The sequence below is a fragment of the Lacerta agilis genome, chromosome 1, assembly GCF_009819535.1.
Source record: "Lacerta agilis isolate rLacAgi1 chromosome 1, rLacAgi1.pri, whole genome shotgun sequence".
Classification (NCBI taxonomy): domain Eukaryota; kingdom Metazoa; phylum Chordata; class Lepidosauria; order Squamata; family Lacertidae; genus Lacerta; species Lacerta agilis.
The window spans coordinates 91,375,199-91,381,342 of NC_046312.1; the positions used below are offsets into that span (position 1 = coordinate 91,375,199).

The 6,144-nt window shown below is 46.2% G+C and overlaps 1 protein-coding gene across 1 annotated transcript in view; it reads right to left on the reverse strand.

The window, feature by feature from the left end:
- The window catches only part of CFAP221 (cilia and flagella associated protein 221), a 31,356-nt gene extending 28,323 nt beyond the window's left edge, over positions 1 to 3,033 (reverse strand). Inside the window, exon 1 of the mRNA XM_033163520.1 lies at positions 2,891 to 3,033. The gene's annotated coding sequence lies outside the window, so the exon portion shown is untranslated. The remainder of the gene's footprint in view (positions 1 to 2,890) is intronic.
- Between the last annotated feature and the right edge of the window lie 3,111 nt (positions 3,034 to 6,144).

The window sequence follows — 6,144 nt, forward strand, 5'->3', positions numbered from 1 at the left end:
TAATCTCTGATTTTATCAGTATTCTTAAATGTTTGTTTGTTTTCATGTAAACCGCTTAGAGGTTTTGATGTTTAAGCGGTGTATAGATCTGGTTAAAAAAAAATCAGTATCACAAGGGGGATACCAATATTCTCTCACTAATTGTTTCAGAGTAACTGCTGTTCACACTAATCTTCTCCATACTCAGTGATAACAAAACAGACTGCCCTTGAACTCTCCTTATAAGTAAGTAAATGCTTAGCCCTTTCTATGGTTTAGGTTAAAATCCTTTTGACAGGATTCTGACAGGATCAAGTCCCATTGATCAAAGCCGGACTTACTTCTGAGTAAACGTAGTACTGTACTTGGAATCCTAAGGAAAACAAATGCCCTTTCTGGCAGATTTATTTATTTATTTTGTTTTAATATTGAAAAGCCAGAACTGAAAATGAGAACTGTGTTTGTAGAGCAAAGGCCATTTCTTAGCAAACAATCTGACACATCAGACACACAAATTAAGGCTTCATCACAGAAATCCAAACAGAAATGTTAATTACAATTGCCAAACTTCATTAACTTTAAGAACCTCATAATGGCTCAAATGCTTTCGAGTAAGTCAACAATCCATAATTCTGCCACATAAAAGGATTACAATTCAGATATACTCTTATGCTTAAGAAACAGGTCCTGACCAAACAAATGTAATGTACAGAAAGTTGAATTTTCATCCCTCTCAGAATGTTCCAGGAAAGCTGCTCTCAAGGTCCATCTGATTATTTTTTTAGAGTATGATAAATTATTCTCCTCTGGCAATCTTTTAAAAATATCTTAATTCTTCCAACTTCCTCTTCATTTGTTAGACATTAATATGTGGAGTTATAGTAACGGCATTTCAATTCCCAGCTTTAAATAACTTAAGAATGAGTTGTTTACTTAATGAAGACAATTACAAAAGGCAGCAGCAGCTAAGAGGAATTGCAGGTCTAGTTGAAGTAAGCAGAGTTATCTAAATGTAAATAGAGCCTGGGGCTTGCCACAGAAAATTAAGCAATAAACCGCCAGTTGTGTTCACAAAGCTTCATCTGCTGGGCATCTGTCACAGCCAACCCCTTCATGATATCGCAAAACCAGGTCAAACCTTGAAACAGAAAGGGAGAGAAGAGGAGCAAATATTTTGGGTGGAACTACATGTTGGTGCTGTGGGTTAAACCACGGAGCCTAGGGCTTGTCGATCAGAAGGTTGGTGGTTCAAATCCCCACACCATTGCCATTATAAGAGAACAATTCATGGTGAGTTCTGGCACCTCTTTTTCTAGAAAAATAGCACTAGTTATACTTGACATAAAGTGGACACTAAAACAGCATCCCCCTTTCAAACTGGCCCACCCTGACCCACAATGCTTACCCAGTATCTTGATGACACTGTCACACATTTCCAGAGCCAAACTGATGAACTGCTGCTTTTGGCACCAACCCTGTGCTATGTGTTTCTCACACAACACAGCTTCCTCACCTATCTATTCTAAAAAAGGTTGTATGTGCCATATTGGAACATATTGTTTATGGTGGGAAATAAATAGAGAACAATGTACCTTAAAAAATAAAATGTGTGAGAACTTGTGTTTAGGACTCGGAAGACCTGGGTTCAAATTCCCAACCAGCCATGAAGGTCTCTGGATGAGTATGGGCCAGACACTCCAGCTCAGCTCAACCTCCTTTTGTATAGTGGGATCTCAAGAGAACATGGACTCTTAAAAAATACAAGGATGAGACAAACTTCCACAGGTATTTCTAGAAGAGTGATAGCCAATCATTTGGGCAAACACACTAAGTCCACACTATGCAGTATTACAACTCCAATCCACACTACTACAGTGCATATAAAATTCTCCTTGTATCCAGAGGCAGGTGTATCTTTAGCTAGTAGTAGGGCAGCACTGAAGAGAAAGGAACAATAGCAGGCCATTATCTAAGGCCACAGGACCTCTTTCTCCAGCACCCTTGTTGAAGTGCACCACTAACACCCCTGCCCCTTAGGGCACCCATGCCACAGGTTGGTCACCTGTACTCAACAATCTGCTGCCTGAAGCAGTAGACATGTATGGCCCTCAAACTAACATTTCCGGACACATGTGTGCCCAAGCGCCATGTTGGCAACCCCTGGGTGTTGTCTGCAGTTGCTCATGTAGAAACTCACTACAAACCAAGTTAGTGGTTAAGGAAGCCAATGAGGCCTGAGCCTGCATAGAGAAACAACCCAATTCTCCAGGAGCTAGCCGCCTGGGTCACAGCTGTTTCTAAAAAGACCACATGCTAAATATTTAGTCTATAATGCAATGGGCAGTGGGATACCAAGGGTGGCACTAAGGAGATGTCAGGGTGGCACTGGAGGCAAAAAAGACTACAGGCTGTGGAAAACTGGTGTCATCAGTGGATCAAATCCCTCAGTTACGTTGAATTAAACTAAAAAAGTTTTAATTGGATTCTGAAGAAACATGCAATTAATTGCTCCTGTTCTAAATTTTATGATGCGGCTTATGCAAACTGTTATTTTGAATTATGTCTTTAAAGATGATACTAGGAATGAGTTTGTGGAACTAAGGGGGGAGGGGAGTAGCCTGAAAAAAGATTGGGAACCATTGCATTTGCACCCTGGAATAGACAATACTGGGACAGATGGGGAAATAGTTGCAATGACAACGACGACAAAAACAAACAAACAAATAACAACAACAACAACAACAACAACAAGCCCACACCCTCGTCCGTTGCCTCAAGCAGGGGAGTTTCTGCTCTGACAATGAATCCCCTGGCAAACAACAGCCTGCTGCGCTTGCAACTTGCCGGGCCCCCAGTGTAAACTACCAGCTCTTCCCTTCCCCGGCTCTTCTGGGCTCAAGGAGGGACTTACCGTGCGTGCGGGTCACTCCACGCAGCCCAGGGCCAGCCGGGGGAGCCGGGTGGGCAATGGGGAGCTGAGCGGGGAAGGGGCATGGGGAGGGCGAGGGGAGCAAAAAGAAGGCGGTGCAACCCGCCCTTCCCCTCCGCACGGAGCTTCTCTCTCCACCTCCGTTGCTAAGGCGGTCGCCAACTCGCCGTTCCGAGGCTCAGAGCACGCTGTGGACCGTGCCATTCTCGGCCGGGGGGAGGGGGGAAGCGAGGAAGCGAGGAAGGGAAGCCCGCCAGGCAGCAGAAGGCTTTTTATATCTTCCCCACAGGTTTATGCTTCAAGCTGTGGCTTTAGGTTACTTTAAAAAAACACAAAAAAACACGTGCTTGCTGCCTCGGAAAGGGTTTTCAAGACTGAGGGGGCTGTACCATTAGTTTGAGCAGGTTAGTGAAGTGAGTTTGGAAGGGAGGGTGAGAAAGGCATGGGTTTCTCCTCCTGCGCTTGTACTTTTGGAAGCTGCTTTTAAAGAAAGGGCCGGTGTCGTGCGTTGTTTTCATTGTAATTATTGGTATGGTTTCAATAGATTAATTCTTTCGATGGCTAATTGCTTTTTATGATTTTTTGGGGGGTATGTTTTTAGCAGTACTTATTGTTATCTGTAAGTTGCCTTCCAGCATGTAAGTGGCTTTCTTTACCGGGCTTAATTTGAATCAAGAATTGGATTCTGGAATTGGTTTTGAATCGCAGAGCCAACCCTGGAATATAAGGAATGAATACTACTATTATGCATAACTGGTGTGGCTGAGCATGGACCTGGCCTGCCTTTCTCTTCTGATGGAAGAAAGGCCACAGCCCAGTGGGGAAAACATCTGCTTTGCACGCAGAAAGACACAGGTTCAATGTAGTATCTGACAATGACCTTACAACCTGAAGGTGGAACTGCTGCCTCATATGCCACGCAGGGCCGTCTTAGAGGGATCGGCCGCCGTGGTGCAGCGATCCCTCGGCACCCCCGGCCTGCTGCCTCTCCGCCTGCCTCCCTCCCGCGCTGGCCACCCCTCAGGAGGGGGGATGGGCGAGCAGGGGATGAGGGGCGTGGCGTTGGAGCGGGCGCTCGCTCGCCGGCGGGCAATGGATGAGGGGCGGGCGGGCAGGCTGCAAGCCGGCCGCCCTCGCCTCCCGGAGCCCCAGCTGGAGTGCTGGAAGGGCGTGCAAAGCCCTGCGCCGCTCCAGCGCTCCAGCTGGGGCTCCGGGAGGCGAGGGCGGCCGGCTTGCAGCCTGCCCGCCCACCAGCGCGCGAGTGCCCGCCCACCCGACTGCCCGTGGGGGTGGGGGCGGGTTGGGGAGGGGGAGCCCGGTATGCTGGTGGGCTTGCGGGGGCGCCCCTGGGGGGGCCCGGCGCCCTGGTGCGCCGCGCCACCAGCCCTTATGGATGAGACGGCCCTGATGCCACCTTATAACAGAAACACCTCTGACTATTATGATGCATCCTTGCCTTTGCCAAGGGGGTGTGGCTGGTGGTTAATAGCCAGCCATAGCAATCCCAAGCAAACAAAAGTCTCATTATTTTGTTAGTAGACTACCTGTCTAACTCAAAAATGAAACACAACTGAGAAAGTTAAGAAAAGGGGCAATGAAAGGTAACAGGAAAGGAACTGTGTTGCAGCAGGACATTGTAATGGTGAAGATACAAGCAGGCAAAGCAGGTTAAAATTCTGCCAATGGAGATGGAATCTGGTGTCCTGTTCCTTCTCTCAAATACATGATCTCTGGAATTTTCCAAAGGGCTTCATGGCTGGGGATCAGGAGGAGAGAATGGTCTTGTGTTCAGGTCTGGCTAAGTGTGCTTCCTATTTAGGCACCTGGTTGGCCACTGTGAGAAGAGGATGCTGGAGTAGATAGGCCATCGGCCCAGTCCAGGAGGCTCTTGTTAGATTCTTATGTTAAATGCAGGGCAGACATTGCAAAAGGTGAATCTTCATCAGCCACATCACCAACTGTCTCATGAACCATTACTCTGCACCAGATGGAGCAAAGGTACTTCGCCAGTATGGATGTGAAACTTTGATGCACCAGTTGCGTTGTGCAAGGCAGAAGAATTGCCACAAACCAGGCCTTTAAAAAGTTGGGGGGGGGGACACAACAGGGATTTTACAGGGCTAGCTCTTCCATTGGGCAGAGTTGGGCAGCTGCCTCATATGCTAAGGCATGCAGAGTGGACAGCGTGTTGTGTGAGCTAGACAGCTTACCCTGTGCCTCCTAAGCTAGTCTGCTCCCCAGAGGCGCAGTAGAGAATGCTGTCCTGTTACCAGTGTTTAAATTAGTCCAACTGCCAGATTGGTTAGCTTTTCAATATGGAATTGGGGTGATGGAAATCACCATCTTGTCCTTTGCGTGACACATCAAAATGTTTTGGGCTGGCCAGACAGGGAAAATGCTGGACCACAGTAGTTCTGCGGTTTACTAACATTGTTCTGGATTCTTCAGAATATCTGACGGGGCAAATCATCTCAGTACCTACAGATGTTGATAATATTAGCCCAAAGTATATTTAATATGGTCTTGTAGCATTATAAGAAAAAGAATGCTTCTAATCTAATTCTACATTAGCCTTTCTTTTTTCTTTTCTTTTCCATTTGTTGTATTGCTGCACAGTGATTAACATTTTGTGGCAGATCAAATATCAGAAATGCAGGCAGGTAAAAACGTTCTAGAGTGCAATATCCCGTTCTTGGACATAGCTAGCCTTTTTCTTTTAAATGGGCTACTTGGGCAGCAATTCTGCTTAAAAAAAGGATGTGGCATATACCAAATATAATCAGTGCAAGCCAGCAGTAAGACACGACAAGAACGGGGGCTCAGGTCTGTAGCCAAATTTCACATTTGATAATAAGCATGTGTGTTCAAGAGGTGGAGGCATCAAATGCATAATCTGTATATGTTTGATTTTGGTTGAGGGCTCTGAAATGATTTTACAAGGTTATAACTCTGCCCTCCCCCCCCCAAATCAGTAATACAAGGATGCAGTTTTGTGCACCGTTACTTAGATGTATAAGTCTTGAATAAACGTGAATAGGCATGGGCTGCACATGTGGCAGCTGCCTTCCTTTTTACACTGGATCAATATAGTTGTCACCATATGTAGCTTCCAGGGAGTACTTGCATCCCTACCCACGTGTGTGTGAACAATGAATCATATTCCATATACCCACCCACTGAAGTTTGCTCCTACTAAAGCTCCACAAGAGTGGAGCTTTCATTTTTCCATTGAAGTT